The following is a 19364-nucleotide window of genomic DNA, read 5'->3' as shown; positions in this document are numbered from 1 at the left end:
AACCCATAGAATGTACAATACAAAGAGTGAACACTAATGTAAATTTTAGACATTAGAATGACAGAAATTTTGTTCTACTTAGCAAGGCCTAACCTCAAGAGGATCTATTTTACCAAAACCTAAGCTATTGGGGTTTTATCAGAGCCTACCTAACCTGGAGGAAGGGAAAGGCCCAACTCCAGCTCTCTCCAGCCATCCTGTACCACCTAAGGGAGTGGGGGAAGAAACCAGAGGACTATTTGTGAAATTCACGGCCCAGAGTCAGAGACTCACTAAAAGACTGAAACCTAATCATAAGACTAGAATATTCTTCCCCACCTGCCAACATTTTACCACTACATTACTAAAGGCCTATTGACCACATATCCTTTTATCCAATAGAGCATTTCTACCTTCCAACAAAAAAATTACAAAGTATACTAAAAGGCCCAAAAACAAAGTGTGAAGAGACTGAGAAAGTATGGCAGGGGCCCTGAGATTTCAGAGTTACCTTAAGGTCATTTTTGCCTCTTCTTCAATAGCACATGTTAACAACTGCATATCTCTGTGGCCTGGTCCTGTAGGATCAAATAATTCCAACAAGCTTTTCTTTATTTCATCCTTCAGTTCAAACTGGCAGGGTTTATATTCATAAAACCTCATACATAATCTCTTCATCAAGTGATAGTCCATCCACAAGTTTCTTGTCCTCTTCCAAACATGCTTTATCACTTCTTGCAATATGGACAAGCTGAAAATTTTCCAATCATCTGCCACTTTATAACAAGAACTGTCTTTCTCCCAATTTCCAATAACATATTGCTCATTTCCCAACAGGCCCCAAGTCTTAACTCACTCTAGCATCAGCTCTAAAGCCTAAAGTCAAAATCTAAGACCTCACTAAAATGACCTTTAACATCCATATTCTTACCAATATTCTGTTCATGATTATTTACGTATTTTCTTATAAGGTGGAAGCTTTTTCTTCAGGTCTCCTTGTTTCTTTCAGAGTCCTCACCAGAATCACTTGTTTTTTAAAGCAATGCTTTTATTTTTATTTTTACTTATTTTTTTTAAATTTTATTTTATTTATTTTTTTATACAGCAGGTTCTTATTAGTTATCTATTTTATACATATTAGTGTATATATGTCAATCCCATCACCACCACCACCCCCAACACTTTCCCCCCTTGGTGTCCATACATTTATTCTCTACATATGTGTCTCTATTTCTGCCTTGCAAACTGGTTCATCTGTATCATTTTTCTAGGTTCCATATATATGCATTAATATACGATATTTGTTTTTCTCTATCTGACTTACTTCACTCTGTATGACAGTCTCTAGATCCATCCACGTCTCTACAAATGACCCAATTTCGCTCCTTTTTAGGGCTGAGTAATATTCCATTGTATATATGTACCACAACTTCTTTATCCATACGTCTGTTGGTGGGCATTTAGGTTGCTTCCAGGACCTGGCTATTGTAAATAGTGCTTCAATGAACATTGGGGTACATATGTCTTTTTGAATTATGACTTTCTCTGGGTATATGCCCAGTAGTGGGATTGCTGGGTCATATGGTAATTCTATTTTTACTTTTTTAGGGAACCTCCTTACTGTTCTCCATAGTGGCTGTATCAATTTACATTCCCACCAACAGTGCAAGAGGGTTCCCTTTTCTCCACACCCTCTCCAGCATTTGTTGTTTGTGGATTTTCTGATGATGCCCATTCTAACTGGTGTGAGGTGATACCCCATTGTAGTTTTGATTTGCATTTCTCTAATAATTAGTGATGTTGAGAAGCTTTTCATGTGTTTCTTGGCCATCTGTATGTCTTCTTTGGAGAAATGTCTATTTAGGTCTTCTGCCCATTTTTTGATTGGATTGTTTGTTTTTTTTAATATTGAGCTGTATGAGCTATTTATATATTTTGGAGATTAATCTTGTGTCCGTTGATTCATTTGCAAACATTTTCTCCCATTCTGAGGGTGGTCTTTTCATCTTGTTTGTAGTTTCCTTTGCTTTGAAAAAGCTTTTAAGTTTCATTAGGTCTCATTTGTTTACTTTTGTGTTTATTTCCATTATTCTAGGAGGTGGATCAAAAAAGATCTCGCTGTGATTTATGTCAAAGAGAGTTCTTCCTATGTTTTCCTCTAAGAGTTTTATAGTGTTCAGTCTTACATTTAGATTTCTAATGCATTTGGATTTTATTTTTGTTTTGTTTTGTTTTGTTGGATTTTATTTTTCTAATTTTATTCTTTTACATGTAGCTGTCCAGTTTTCCCAGCACCATTTATTGAAGAGAATGTCTTTTCTCCATTGTATATCCTTGCCTCCTTTGTCATAGATTAGTTGACTATAGGTGCGTGGGTTTATCTCTGGGCTTTCTATCTTGTTCCATTGATCTGTGTCTCTGATTTTGTGCCAGTACCATATTGTCTTGATTACTGTAGCTTTGTAGTGTAGTCTGAAGTCAGGGAGTCTGATTCTTCCAGCTCCATTTTTTTCCCTCAAGACTGCTTTGGCTATTCGGGATCTTTTGTGTCTCCATACAAATTTTAAGATTTTTTGTTTTAGCTCTTTAAAAAATGCCACTGGTAATTTGATAGGGATTGCTTGAATCTTTAGATTGCTTTGAATAGTATAGTCATTTTCACAATATTCATTCTTCCAATCCAAGAATATGGTATATCTCTCCATCTGTTTCTGTCATCTTTGATTTCTTTCATCAGGGTCTTATAGTTTTCTGAGTACAGGTCTTTTACCTCCTTAGGTAGGTTTATTCCTAGGTATTTTATTCTTTTTGTTGCAATGGTGAACGGGATTGTGTCCTTAATTACTCTTTCTGATCTTTTGTTGTTAGTGTATAGGAATGCAAGAGATTTCTGTGCATTAATTTTGTATCCTACAACCTTACCAAATTCATTGATCAGCTCTAGTAGTTTTCTGGTGGCATCTTTAGGATTGTCTATGTACAGTATCATATCACCTGCAAACAGTGACAGTGTTACTTCTTCTTTTCCAATTTGTATTCCTTTTAGTTCTTTTTCTTCTCTGATTGCCGTGGCTAGGACTTCCAAAACTATGTTGAGTAATAGTGGTGACAGTGGACATCCTTGTCTTGTTCCTGATCTTAGAGGAAAGGCTTTCAGTTTTTCACCATTGAGAACGATGTTTGCTGTGGGTTTGTCGTATATGGCCTTTAGTATGTTGAGGTAGATTCCCTCTATGCCCACTTTCTGGAGAGTTTTTATCATAAATGGGTGTTGAATTTTGTCAAAGCTTTTCCTGCATCTATTGAGATGATCATATGGTTTTTATTCCTCAGTTTGTTAGTATGGTGTATCACATTGATTGATTTGCGTATATTGAAGAATCCTTGCATCCCTGGGATAAATCCCACTTGATCACGGTGTATGACCCTTTTAAGGTGTTGTTGGATTCTGTTTCCTAGTATTTTGTTGAGGATTTTTGCATCTATATTCAACAGTGATATTGGTCTGTAATTTTCTTTTTTTGTAGTATCTTTTTCTGGTTTTGGTATCAGGGTATTGGTGGCCTCATAGAATGAGTTTGGGAATGTTCCTTCCTCTGCAATTTTTTGGAAGAGTTTGAGAAGGATGGGTGTTAGCTCTTCTAAATATTTGATAGAATTCACCTGTGAAGCCGTCTGGTCCTGGACTTTTGTTTGTTGGAAGATTTTAAATCACAGTTTCAATTTCATCCCTTTGATTGGTCTGTTCATATTTTCTCTTTCTTCCTAGTTCAGTCTTGGTAGGTTATACCTTTCTAAGAATTTGTCCATTTCTTCCAGGTTGTCCATTTTATTGGCATAGAGCTGCTTGTAGTAGTCTCTTAGGATGCTTTGTATTTCTGTGGTGTCTGTTATAACTTCTCCTTTTTCATTTCTAATTTTATTGATTTGAGTCCTCTCCCCCTTTTTCTTGATGAGTCTAGCTAAAGGTTTATCAATCTTGTTTATCTTCTCAAAGAACCAGCTTTTAGTTTTATTGATCTTTGCTATTGTTTTCTTTGTTTCTATTTCATTTATATCTGCTCTGATCTTTATGATTTCTTTCCTTCTACTAACTTTGGGTTTTGTTTGTTCTTCTTTCTCTAGTTCCCTTAGGTGTAAGGTTAGATTGTTTATTTGAGGTTTTTCTTGTTTCTTGAGGTAGGCTTGTATAGCTATAAACTTCCCTCTTAGAACTGCTTTTGCTGCATCCCATAGGTTTTGGATCATCATGTTTTCATTGTAATTTGTCTCTAGGTATTTTCTGATTTCCTCTTTGATTTCTTCACTGATCTCTTGGTTATTTAGTAATGTATTGTTTAGCCTCCATGTGTTTCTGTTTTTTACCTTTTTTTCCCTGTAATTGATTTCTAATCTCAGCATTGTGGTCAGTAAAGATGCTTGATATGATTTCAATTTTCTTAAATTTACCGAAGTTTGACTTGTGACCCAAGATGTGATCTATCCTGGAGAAGAAAGTGTAATCTGCTGTTTTTGATGGAATGTCCTATAAGTATCAATTAAATCTATCTGGTCTATTGTGTCATTTAAGGCTTGTGTTTCCTTATTAATTTTCTATCTGGATGATCTGTCCATTGGTGTTAGTGAGGTGTTAAAGTCCCCCACTATTATTGTGTTGCTGTCGATTTCCTCTTTTATTGTTGTTAGCAGTTGCCTTATGTATTGAAGTGCTCCTATGTTGGTGCATAAATATTTATAATTGTTATATCTTCTTCTTGGATTGATCCCTTGATCATTATGTAGTGTCCTTCCTTGTCTCTTGTAACATTCTTTATTTTAAAGTCTATTTTACCTAGTATGAGTATTGCTACTCCAGCTTTCTTTTGATTTCCATTTGCATGGAATATCTTTTTCTGCTCCTTCACTTTCAGTCTGTATGTGTCCCTAGGTCTGAAGTGGGTCTCTTGTAGACACCATATATATAGGTCTTGTTTTTGTATCCGTGCAGTGAGCCTGTGTATTTTGGTTGGTGCAATTAATCCATTCATATTTAAAGTAATTATTGATATGTATCTCCCTTTTACCATTTTCTTAATTGCTATGGGTTTGTTTTTGTAGGTCCTTTTCTTCTCTTGTGTTTCCTCCCGAGAGAAGTTCCTTTAGCATTTGTTGTAGAGCTGGTTTGGTGGTGTTGAATTCTCTTACCTTTTGCTTGTCTGTAAAGCTTTTGATTTCTCCATCGAATCTGAATGAGATCCTTGCCAGGTAGAGTAATCTTGTTTGTAGGTTCTTCCCTTTCATTACTTTAAGTATATCATGCCACTCCCTTCTGGCTTGTAGAGTTTCTGCTGAGAAATCAGCTGTTAACCTTATGGGAGTTCCCTTGTATGTTATTTGTTGTTTTTCCCTTGCTGCTTTCAATCATTTTTCTTTGTCTTTATTATTTGTCAGTTTGATTACTATGTGTCTCGGCGTGTTTCTTCTTGGGTTTATCCTGTATGGGACTCGCTGTGCTTCCTGGACTTGGGTGGCTATTTCCTTTCCCAAGTTAGGGAATTTTTTGACTCTAATTGCTTCAAATATTTTCTCTGGTCCTTTCTCTCTCTCTTCTCCTTCTGGGACCCCTATAATGCAAATGTTGTTGTGTTTAATGTTGTCCCAGAGGTCTCTTAGGCTGTCTTTATTTCTTTTCATTCTTTTTTCTTTATTCTGTTCTGCAGCAGTGAATTCCACCATTCTGTCTTCCAGGTCACTTATCCATTCTTCTACCTCAGTTATTTTGCTATTGATTCCTTCTAGTGTATTTTTCATTTCAGGTATTGTATTTTTCATCTCTGTTTGTTTGTTCTTTAATTCTTCTCAGTGTTTGTTCTTTAATTCTTCTAGGTCTTTGTTTAACATTTCTTGCATCTTCTCGATCTTTGCCTCCATTCTTTTTCTGAGGTCCTGTATCCTCTTCACTATCATTATTCTGAATTCTTTTTCTGGAAGGTTGCCTATCTCCACTTCATTTAGTTGGTTTTCTGGGGTTTTATCTTGTTCCTTTATCTGGTACAAAGTCCTCTGCATGTTCAATTTGTGTGTCTTTCTGTGAATGTGGTTTTCGTTCCACAGGCTGCAGAATTGTAGTTCTTCTTGCTTCTGCTGTCTGCCCTCTGGTGGATGAGGCTCTCTAAGAGGCTTGTGCAAGCTTCCAGATGGGAGAGACTGGTGGTGGGTAGAGCTGGGTTTTGCTCTGGCAGGCAGAGCTCAGTAAAACTTTAATCCGCTTGTCTGCTGATCAGTGGGGCTGGGTTCCCTCCCTATTGGTTGTTTGGCCTGAGGTGACCCAGCACTGGAGCCTACCCAGCTCTTTGGCGGGGCTAATGGCAGACTCTGGGATGGCTCACCAAGGAGTACTTCCCATAACTTCTGCTGCCAGTGTCTTGTCCCCACGGTGAACCACAGCCAGCCCCCGCCTCTGCAGGAGACCCTCCAACACTAACAGGTAGGTCTGGTTCAGTCTCCTATGGGGTCACTGCTCCTTCCCCTGGGTCCCGATGTGCACACTACTTTGTGTGTGCCCTCCAAAAGTGGAGTCTCTGATTCCCCCTGTCCTGTTGAAGTCCTGCAATCAAATCCTGTTAGCCTTCAAAGTCTGATTCTCTAGGAATTCTTCCTCCCATTGCCAGACCCCCAGGTTGGGAAGCCTGACGTGGGGCTCAGAACCTTCACTCCAGTGGGTGGACTTCTGTGGTATAAGTGTTCTCCCTTTTGTGAGCCACCCACCCAGCAGTTATGGGATTTGATTTGATTGTGATTGCACCCCTTCTACCATCTCATTGTGGCTTCTCCTTTGTCTTTGGACGTGGGGTATCTTTTTTGGTGAGTTCCAGTGTCTTCCTGTCGATGATTGCTCAGCAGTTAGTTCCAGAATCACTTTTAACATCCACAGCACACACCTCAAAACTCTTCCAGCCTCTACCCATTACCCAATTCCAAAGCCACTTCCACATGTTTAGATATTTGTTATTACAGTACCTTACTTCTCAGTATCAAAATCTGATAAATCAGGGTTCACCAGAGAAATATATAACTAATAATATATATGGTATGTATGTACAATATGTATATGTATATAGAAAAAGAGACAGAGAAAGAGAGAAAGGTATATGTAGAGAGATTTATTATTATAACAAATTGGCTTACATGATTATCGAGACCAAGAATTACAGATCCAGGAGAGCTGATGGTATAGGTACAGTCTGAATCCAAAGGTCTAAGAAGCAGGAGAGCCAACATGTAAGTTGTGGTCTGAGTTCAAAGGCCTAAGAACCAGGAGAGCCAATGGTATAAGTTCCAGGATATCCTCCAGTTCTGAGGCAGGAGGAGAGTGATGTCTCAGCTCAAAGAGAGTCAGGCAGAAAGAGAAAATTCTTTCTTGCCCTTTTATTCTATTCATGCCTTCAACTGGCTGGTTGAGGCCCATACACGCTGGGGAAGGCATTTTGGTTTACTCAGTCTACTGATTCAAGTCTTAATCTCATCCAAAATCATCCCAGAAATAATGCTTAACCAAATATCTGGGTCCTCATGGCCCAGTCAAATTGACCCGTAGTATTAAACATCTTAAGTCCACCCCTTGTCATATTGGCATCCATATGCATCTCCTTAAACTACACTTAATTTCCAAACAAAGACATTAAAGTGATAATTCTGCCTAACATGATACAACTATCCTGAATAGAACTGAAAACATGCTAACCCCTTCCCCAGAAGAGGAGGTAAAGTCCTTGAATGATGTTTACTCTTCTCCTTGGTATCCCATAATGTAAATACTGTGATATCAGACTAACAATACTTAAATACCATTATATAAAACCAATACATTTTATGATATATAATAAGAAAATGAGGGAGAAGAAAACAAAGATGTTTGTTCATATACATAAATGTTTATGTATATAATATATATTATATATAAACATATTTCATAACAAAATAAAGAGGAGATAGTCATGAAAATTACAGTCTTCATTTCTATAAATGGTCACATATTAATAGCAAGTATTTCTGACTACTTTCTTCCTTTATTTGTTCTGTATTCCCTTTGCCTTCAGCAAACACCTCAACTGGTTATGGCTCTTCACCTAGTGGAGTGATCCAAACCTTCACTTCTGAAATATCTGGGCTCTTAGTAGTCCTGCCTAAATCGTGTTGTTGTAGTTCTTTTATTGACCTTAATTACCGGTGTTGTAATACTAAAACATGCCCTAAGGGAGCTCCTGTATTCCAGACATACTCTGTGGAGTAGCAGTCCAATTTCCCCTTGGTAGTCAGGATCAACCACCCTAGCTAGTATATAACTCCTTTCTTTGCCTGTTGATTCAGAGGCAAGAGGAGTCCAAAGTAGTTGGACAACAGTCTTAACTTCCAGTTCAATGGAATCATTGTTGTGTCTCCTGGTGGAAGCATTCCTCTTTTTGGAACTAAAACTTCTAGGTCAGAAGAGCATAAGATCATGGGAACAGGAAGCAAAAAAATTTCTAATGGGTCACTATGGGTAATAGTGAGTGGTACCACTCCCATTTCCACCCCTTGATCCCTAGACCTGTGAATCTTGGCTATGGGAAATTCAGCACCGTATATTAGATGCTGATTCAGAGCATATACAGACTTCTGGACAACCTTGCCCAACCCTGCAAGGTACTGCTACCTATCTGGCACTGTAACTGAGTCTTCAAAAGGTCATCCCACCATTCAATCAAGCCAGTTGTTTCAGGATAGCGGGGGACATAGTAAGACCACTGAATTCCCTAAGTATGGACCCACTGCTATACTTCTTTTGCTATAAAGTGAGTTCCTTGTTCATAAGCAATGTTGTATGGAATACTGTAATGGTGGATAAGGCATTCTGTAAGTTGATGGATGGTAGTTTTGGCTGAAGCATTGTGTTCAGGGAAGATGAATCTGTATCCAGAGTAAGTATCTATTCCAGCAAGAACAAAACACGCTCTTTCCATGAGGGAAATGGTCCAATGTAATCAGTCTACCACTAGGTAGCTGGCTAATCATCCCCGGGAATGGTGCCATATTAGGGTTTCAGGGTTGGTTTCTGCTTCTGGAAGATTGGGCCCTCAGCAATGACTGTAGCCAGATCATCCTTGGGGTGTGGGAGTCCATGTCGCTGAGTCCATGCAGAACCTCCATCCCTGCCATCATTGCCACTTTGTTCATGAGCCCATTGGTCAAGACAGGGGCGACTGAGGAAAGAGATTGACTACTATACACAGAACCAATCATCCTATCCACTTGATAATGAAAATCTACCTCTGTTGAGGTCACCCTTTGCAGAGAATTCACATGGAATGAAAATATATTCATTTTTTGTTCATTTATAAAGGTCTATCCATATAGTTCTTCCCCAAATTTCCTTGTCACCAATTTTCCTATTCTTTCCTAATAAATGCTCACACTTTAACAGCAGACAACTTGCGAGGCTGGGTGTTCAACATGTGTTGTAATTCAGTCAATTGCAGAATAAGATTCCACGTTTGATTTTCAGCAGTCTCAGCCTATATCTTCAGCTACAGGAGACAAAGATGTCCTTCAAGGCAAGCATAGAAGCTTTCAGGTCATTCATGCAGAGCTTGACCTGGAAATTCAAGTCCCTGAACTTATCCTTTTCTTTCATCACTTTGTCCAGCAATATTAGGAGCAACCAGCCAATGTCATTATGTTTGTTAGATTTCCAAAAATGTTTGAAAGTATCATATAAAGAGTCACCCAGCTCCATGTTTCTTATAGTGGTTGATTAGGAGTTTCCAATGGAAATATTTTACATGTCTATTACCAGATCACACCATGGACTATCAGTGCTGCCTTTATTACTAGAAATAGAATCATTAAGGTTTTTAGATCTAATCATATTAGAGAGCCAATTTCCAAAACCCCAGAACCAATTTCCTTAAAACTCTCTTCCTCAAGAACCACTCTTGGTACCAAAATTTGTATAGTCAGCTTGGGCTGCTATAACAAAATATCATAAACTGAGTCCCATAAACAATGGAATTTATTTTTTACAGTTCTAGAGGCCGGGAAGTCCAAGCTCAGGCATGGGCATGGTTGTTTCCTGGTGAGAACCTTCTTCCAAGCTTGCAGACAGTCTCCTTCTCACTGTGTCCTCAGAAGATGGAGAGAAGAATGTTTAGAAAGCTCTCTGCTCTCTCTTCTTATAAATACACTACTCCCATCATGAGGGGCCCACTTTCATAGCCTCATCTAAATAAAACTAAATATGTCCCAAAGGCCCCATCTTCACATAGCAGCACATTGGGGATTAGGGCTTCAACATATGGATTTGGGAGGACACAATTCAGTTCACAGTATCAATATTCAAAATGAAAAGTGGTCATCATTATCTCCTTTGAAATATCAGCCATACATATATATAAGTTTTTACACATTTAAATCCACAACCAAATGTTATCTTCATAATGAGACACTTCACAAATAGAAGATAATTTTCTAGGGTTTTCTGAAAAAGAAAGGGGGGGGTCATCACTATAGAAACTATAAACATTAAAAGAATAATAAAGAAATATTATGAATAAATTTGTGTCAGTGTATCAGGAAATTTAGATAAAGTCCACAAACTTTTTGAATGACACAAATTACCAAATCTTGTTCATGAAAAAATAGAAAGCCTGGGTAATGCTATATTTATTATTTGAATTTGCCATTAAAAACCTTCACATTGAGAAAAATCTAGGCACAATGACTTCACCAATGAATTCTATCAATCATTTAATACTATACAATCTCTTTTGAGAATAGAAAAAGAGGGAACAGTTACCTATTTATTTTATTAGGTCAGTGTATCAGGTATCTATTGCTGCATAACAAATTTCCCCAAAATTTAATGTATGGAAAAAAACATTGATTATTTCACAGTTTCTCTGGGTCAGGAATTCAAGAGAAGCTTAGCTGAGTGGTTCTTCTTACAGAGTCTCTTATAAGACTGCAAGAAAGATGTTGGCCAGGTTGGCAGGCATTTCAGGGCTCAACCAGGAGAGGATTTTTTGGCAAAGATGCTATGGTAATTCCATGAGGAAAAGAAAGGCTTTTTAACATATGGTGCTGGAGCAAGTGTATATCCACATGAAAAAAATAAATTTTACCTCATACTATTCACAAAAAGTAACTCAAAATGGAGCATTGACTTAAATGAAGAAAATTATAATACTTCTAAAAGAAAATATAGGAGAAATGATTTGCAATCATAGTGAATGAAGAATTTTTTCATTGGATATTTTAAAAGTACAAACTGTAAAAGAAAAAAAATATAATGGAATCATCAAATTTAAAACTTCTACTCTTTGAAAGACCCCATAAGGAAATGAAAAGGCAAGGATTATGCAAGGAGAAAATATCTGCAATACATATGTATGACAATGATCTTGGCTCTAAGTATTTATTTCTTACAATTTAACAATTTGAATACAACCATCTAAAATGAACAGGAGATTTGAACAGACACTGTACAAAATAAGATATATGAAAAGCCAATAAAAACACCAAAGGATGATTAACATCATTAATCATTAGGTAAATGCAAATTAAAACTGCAATTATGTACAATTACACACAAAAGAATGACTAAAATGTCCTACTTCTGGTGGCTGGCAGGGGTTACACCTCTGCTGTTCTCCGCACCATGGGAATCCTCACTTGCTATTGGTAGCTGGATCTTCCTCTTGGAAGGGTGGTTTATTCATATTAGCCCAAAACAGAAACAGCCCAGCTTTCCATCAGTAGGTGAAAAGAAAAATAAATTATAATCTATCTATAAAATGGAATCTTACCATAAAAGTAATAAATGGCTAATACATCCCCAAATATTAATGAGTCTCAAAAGCATTATGCCAAACAAAAACGAGCCAGACACTGAAGAGCACATAGTATGTGATTTCACTTATACAGAATACTAGGAAAGGTAAAACTAATATACAGTGAAAGAAAGCAGATCAGTGGTTTCCTGGGTTTGAGTTGGGAGTAGGGTGGAGATTGACTAGGCAGGGGCACAAAGGAATCTTCTGGGATGATGGAAAAGATTTATCCTGATTGTGGTGGTGATTAAATGGGTATGGGCATTTGTTGAACCATATACTTAAAATATGTCCCTTTTATTTATTATCAATTATACCTCAATGAAGTTGATTTCAAATCTTAAATGTAAATTGACTAAGTGCTCCAATGAAAAAGTAAAGATTATCAGATTAAATTTTTAAAATTCATTATATGCTATTTAAAAACATTTCCGAAATCAGAAGATTCAGAAACACTTAAAGGACTAATCAGAATAACACATAACAGACAAGCATTAACAAAATAAAGCTGTTGTAAAGAATGATTTAAATACTGAAATACTGTCTTAGAAAGATGTCCATGATAGGTTAAGTGGGAAAAAAAGTGGCCCAGGGTATAGCATATACACGTGTGCGTATTAGTCAGGGACCCCGCAAGAAAGAGCACACTGGTAAGGACTAAGTGATGAACACGGGGTGAGGGACTAGGAAGGCGCAGGGGTAAGGGAACCAACAAGGGCTGTTAAGGCACCTGGGACAGCAGCAGGAAGCCACTGCCATCCCTCTTCGTGAAAGGGAAAAACCCAGGAACACAGCCTCAGCCAGCTCGGCGGCAGCAGTGGAGGAAGGGACTGTGGCTGCGAGAAGGGGAACAAAGGGCATAAACGCTCCTCTCTTCTTCTGATATTCTTCCAGGGCCTCTCACAAGCCAAACCCTAGAAAAGCAATTAGTGTAATCAGTAGAGATCAGCCTCTCAGGCCACTGAGCATAAAACTAAAGGATGTGTGAGCAGCGCAGGGACAAGTGTAAAATCATCAGCCCAGACACCACTCTGTCAAAGCACAAACACACAGAAGTAAAAAGGTAAAGCAGAACAAAGCGAAACACCAGAAATCTCTCTCACGCATGCTCTACCCATCTCGTCTCTTTATCTATCTTAATATGTTTTTATGAACCTGAAGAAATGACTAGAAAAACCACAAGATAATTAATGTTGACTTAAACAAGAAACATTAGAATTTAAGAGAGGTTGGGAGGGATGTATCTTAACTTTTATATACTTATATCATTTCATTTGTTTCAACGTGTATATATCAGTTGAATTTTATGAATATACACTGAAATAAAGTGGCATTATACAAATTACCAACATATAAACATACCTGTAAAATTACATTTCACAAGAACTGTAAACATTGATGGTAATGACTTGCTTCTTTCTATTAGTTCTCAAAATTTTATCAGAATATTTTCATCTTAGTTTTCTTCTTTTCATGAGAATTAAATTGACAATTAAACTGCTTCAAACGGAACAAAAAGGCTGTAGACTAACAAATGGCGTCATGACTGAACTTGAAGTGATAATTCATGACCACTGAAACCATCTGTGTGGGGTTGATGTGCCCGTATTCTCAAGAATCATGAAACTTTGATTGAAACTTTCAAAGTTGCTAAATTTAAAATTCATAGGTATAGAAGTACATGAGTATGTGTGTGTTTGTAGGCATGTGTACATGTACATGTGTGTATGTGTCTAATATATGTATGTTTTTATACAAAATGAAGTATTTTTTTATAAAAATGCAATGGGAAATCCTTCCTCAATTAAACCCTGATTCCACTCTCTGGACATTCTTGTCCATGGTTCTCCATCTTTCCTGGATCTAACTTCTTCTATTCTTCCTTGTCTGGCATTCTCCTTGGTTACATCTGAAGTGAATGGTGGGGAGCATGCCCTCTCCGGGCACAGAATAGCTTCAACAACCTGCTTTCTGCTGGAGAGAACTTGGGAACCAGCAGGTTGTTTTAGTCTGAGCTTGTGCGTTTTTTGTTTTTTGTTTTTGGCCACACAATTCAACCAAAACTTAGTAGGTTTCTATTCATTCATTTGTTCATTCAAAATGTAATGAACATCCATAAACCTAACATCCAACCCCTAGATTTAAAACATTAAGTTCCACCAATGTGTTCTTTCATGCATACTCCTGCCTTACTCAGAGGCAGATAACCACTGTCCCAAATTCTGTGTATTTCACTTTCTTGCCTAAACACACACATACATGCACACATATACATGGTTGAACAATGATTTTTTTTATTAAAATTATTTTTCATTTTACAAAAGGTCTTTAGGTTGAATGTCACCTTCTGGGGCCCACTTCTCGTCCTCAAGCACAATCTAACCATGTTGCCTCACGTATCCATAGTTATTTGTTTCCTACACTATGTAACATTTCATAGTGTAAATGTAACAATTTTCCCTCTTTTCCAGTCTATTGTAGGTTCCAATTTTCTGCTATTATTAACAATATTGCTGTGCACATTTCTGTATATATTTCCTGGTACAAATGTGCAAGAGTTTCTCTCATATATGTACCTAAAAACAGAATTGCTGGGTCTTAGGCTACGTTCAACTTTACAGGGCAAAAAAAACAAACTGCCTTCCAATTTACACTCCTACCAGCCATGTTTAAGATATTCTTCCAGCCCTCATCATCTCCAATAGTTTTATAAGACTTCTTAAAATTTGCCAAACAAACAAATATAAAATGGTATTTAATTTTGGTGACATTTTATTATTTATTTACTATTTGATAACTTATTATCTACTTTCTTCTATTAGAATATAATCTTCATAAAGCCTGACCCCACCCCCCCACCAAACAAAAATTATGTAGATTTCTGATCTATTTGCTTTTAGTCAATTTCAAGTGTCAGGAAGCAAAAGCAAGATTTGTACTTAGACATAATTCTGAAAATCAATGGATTTATTTTCTTCTAGCCTCCCTGTCCCTCTCTTTTAGTATAATGATGAATACCTTTAGGCTATCTGAAACTAGAGGTGGAAAGATCACACTCTATCTGATCTCTTTTGTAGGACTGAATCTCTTTGTTCTCTGAGAAGTTTTCCTGAGACTTTCATGCTCAAAGTGTTTTTCAAACTTATCTCTTACTGTCTGAAGTCTAGGAATGATTCACCTTTTCCTAGTTTTGGAACCTCCAAATGTATCGTTTCTCTATTCCCTCTTATTTCTGCTTATAAACCAGTCAATTCTGCCTTGAGTTGATCTATTTTAATACTTAGCCAAAGGCAGTCAATAGTGGCCAATATAAAATCATTATCTCCTATCACTTCTTCTAAAGCAGTGGTTCTCAACTTGTGGTAATTTACCCCTCAGGGGGAAGTGTTACAATGTTTCAAAACATTTTTGATTGGCATGACTAGGAAGATGCAATAGCATCTAGGGAGTAGAGACCAGGGGTGCTGCTAAGCATCCTACAATTCACAGGACAGCTTCCCACAAGAAACAATTACCTGGTCTAAAACGTCAATTGTACTTCTGTTGAGAAATCCTAATCTAGAGATACAGGCTCAGGAAATACATTGCCCATCTTCTGACTTATAGTAGGCGATAGTATTATGAGATGTTTTGCCATTGCACAACATGAGTCGCCATCTTTCCAAATTTTTGAAATATGTTTTTGCTGCCTAGTGCTAAGCTAAATCTTAGCACCAAGTCATAAATCTTAGGGCTTTTGTTACATTAATACCTCACTTTGAGGTAACAATTTCTATGTCCAGGTTGGTCTAAGGGCTGCAAGAAAAATTATAAAATTTCAGTGACTTACCACAATAACAAAGGGTATAATGGGTCTGCTTGTGTATAGTTAGCTTGCTTCCAAGGCATAGCTCAAAGACTGATGTTTCTTATCTTTCCCAGTATTTCAGAGTCTTCTACTAGGAAGAGGGAAAAGTGAAGAAGAACATGGGAAGATTTTTAGACCTAAAAATGGCATACATGATTTCCATTTACTTTCTTTGACCGGCCACGCGATCTATCCTAGTTTTGTTTCTGATGTTCATAGAAATGTCTCTTGTTTTAAGCTCTTTGACTTCTTAAAAAGAAATTACAGTAGATTGTCCTTATTTCACAAGTACCAGGCTTTCAGGAAAAAATGTCCAATAATCAAAAAAGAAAATAAAATTACCTACACTTGAATGATTATTGCTAAACTTTGCATGTAGTTATTCCTATATTTCCATTTTTATAACTCTTCAGCATATTCTTTTTTTCAGATATGTTAACACCTTCATTCACTAGCCCGTGAATTAGGTGACTCTGCTTACCTCTCCTCTGACTTATTTGTAGGTTTTAAAGATGAGTATTTAGAGGATTTACTTATTCTCATAATTGCTAAGTATTGCTAGTCATCAGTTGTCTCTCCATGTAGTCTTTATCTCAGCAAAATTTTATTTTTTCCTTATTGACTTGAGTGAGGAGGGTGCAAGGATTTATGAATCCCCAGGTCTAGAAAGAAGCCAGACTAGAACTCTCATGAAAGAACTTTGCCCAATTCACCAGACAATACAACTCACATCTGTGGATGGTGACATGTAGAGGTTTCTAATGGTAGGGTCTACAAAAATCCTACAAAACACCCCGTGAGAGAAGGAACAACTGCTGGGCATTTGCCGCTCAGCAGGAATCAGATGGGGAAGGGAGGCAGTAACAGCACCAACAGCTTACACAGCCGCATCCTCCTTCTCATTAATTTACTCACTTATTCAGTAGGTTTGGTTTGAGTGCCACATGTGCCAGGCACCATTCTAAAATCCAGGGGTACATGAGTGAGCAAAACAAATATAGTTGCTCTCTTGGCGCTTACGTGGTAACGGAAGAAAAGCAGACAGTAAACATAACAAGTAAATTAAATAAGATGTTAAAAGACGGATTTAAAAATCAACAATGATCTTAACTGGAACATATAGTCAGTTTTCACTGGATGAAAACATGGAAGCGGAGGATATTCTTTCCAGAAAAGTGGCTCTGAAAAGAAGGGAGATACAAGCCATGAGGTTAATGACAGGTCTTTACCTTTCTTTAAAGTGAGAGATACTGTTCTGTGTTTATATGCTAAGGGGAAAGAGTTTGAATATACAAAACAGAATACGTCAATTAGTAGAGTCAGTGTCCAGAAGAAGTGAGAGGGATTAGAATTCTTATTAGAAGGTTGAATTGTCCCTCACCAGGGGTTTAATATGAAAGGAGGATTTTTATACTAGTCACTTTCCAGATCCCTCTCTCTCTCTCTCTCTCTCTCTCTCTCACACACACACACACACACACACAGAGTCACTTGGACCTTCTGTCTACACAGACTATGATATTATGTTGCCACATCTGCTAATAACATCTGAAGGACTGTCGACCTTTTTGAACTCATTCTTCATCTAACAATGCAATAGAATAAAACTTTGTAACAGACAAAGCTTCCAGCTATGTACTCCCTTTGATTACTGTGGTTTGTAGAAAGTCATATGTAATTCAGAGAGTCTCATAAAGAGTCTCTAGATAGATAGGTAGACAGATAGATGATAGACAGATAGATAGATAGATAGATGACAGGTGATAGATAGATGATACATAGATAGATTAGATAGAAAGATAAATAGATAGATAGATCTGCAAGCATATTCTCTTGCATGGCATCACAGGAAAAATATTTTCTGAATTAAATGTGAGGATTTCAGGATGTCTTCATTTCCTAAGTGATTCTCAGAAGTTTAGAAGTCCAGTTCCCTCTTGTCTTTTTGGATCTTACTGTGACTGACTGAAAAATGACAGTAAGTAACAATAAGAATTTAAACATTCTATCGAAATATCTTTTTGAATCTTGAGCATATGGTATATCTGATCCTGTTTTTAAAAATGTAGACGACTCACTGCTAAGCCTCTGTAGACGTTCACGCTGCCTCATTTTCTTTTCTTTGCAAATGGCACTCATTATGTGTAAGGAAAATAGCAAAGGTTATCCTGCTCTGCAAATAAGGTAACTCATCTAATTCTAATAACTATGGTCTAATCTTGGCTCTTCCAATAATACTAAAATAATTGAAAACCACACCATGAACAAGTCTAAAACACCAATGTGACACAAAACTAATTAATCACTATCAATTTAATATGTGCCCTATCCGTTCAACCAGCTCAGCTCCTCTTGACTTTATGGATGATATTCGCTCAGTTCACTGTGCACATCAATCCTCCAGAAAATGGAGTTCTGTCTCTCCTCCTCTTACAAAAGTAGCTTAATACTGTGAACTCTTTCTATCATAATTCTACAGGTCAATTCTATCATCTTTCAGAGACTACCTCTTCCTCAAAGGAGTACATGAACTGGAGCTGTGAATTTGCATTGCAGCATCTTGAAAGTATTTCTGGGCTACGTTTCCTTTCTAAAATTGTTCATCTTCTTTCAAGATCGCAGTGGAGACCTCTCCACTGGCATTTCTATTTCTCTAGAAACACCACAAAGGTCAATGATAATTTTTTCCTTTATTTGTGTGTTGTAGGTGGAATTATGTACAAAATGTAGTTAACCTATTTGTAATAAAGAACATGTCCATCATCCTCGAGGCTAATCCTCAATTTTATTCAATACACAGTCAAGCACATTAATTATGATTTACTTATATCTTTAACTTAAACACTATAGACTCATTTTAGCTTTTAAGTAAATAAAGCCCACTGTATGGTCTTAGGCAAGTTGCTTAAATGTTCAAAGCAGTTATTTCTTCATCTGTTATAAGTGGGAAACAATATCATTTATCCCATGTTGTACAGTGCCTGAAGTGTTGGGTAAATGTTATCTCTTACTCTTACTATTATCACTCAGTCGCTGTCTGGCCTGAAATATGTTACCAAGCATAGAGGATCTGCTCTGTGGGAGGGAACAATAAGGAGAATCTAGACCAGATGCTCCAGGGTCACTGTCTCTGCAGTAATGGGATACAGGCTGTATAAGAGGCTGACGATGGTAGGAGAGTAAGAATTTTAAAGTACAAGGACAAAGCTCCTTATTAAGGGATCACCTAGGTCACGAAATATCCTAAGTCTTGTCAGCATAGCAAGCACAGGTTTGGGGGTCATTCCCTCTTTAGATGTGTGCCCTACCTTTGGGAAAGAATGGACCCTTCATGACATTTGCACATTTATATAATATAGAGCTTATTTTCCCAGCCAAATCTTTCCTCATAAAGATTTGGAAATGTACATCTGCCTTGAAAGTAGCATTTCTAGGGATTCCTCCCTTAAGAGGTCTGGAACTCTGCCAACTTCCCTTGGAGTCAGTGTATGTTAGTTGGGCAAGTTTCCATTGAAATTTTATCTTAGGCAGGATAGCAAGTTTTCTTTTTCTCCCACAGTGTTTAAAATATATAGTTATTAAGAATACAAGGTTAAAATATGAGGCCATTCCTATATCATTGTTTTCAAACACGTGCTGAAGATAGTGCTATGTCATTCTGGATATGCCAGAGCAATCACTATTTTTCAGCC

This window comes from Balaenoptera musculus, chromosome 1, assembly GCF_009873245.2.
Source record: "Balaenoptera musculus isolate JJ_BM4_2016_0621 chromosome 1, mBalMus1.pri.v3, whole genome shotgun sequence".
NCBI lineage: Eukaryota > Metazoa > Chordata > Mammalia > Artiodactyla > Balaenopteridae > Balaenoptera > Balaenoptera musculus.
This window is presented reverse-complemented; position numbering follows the sequence as displayed.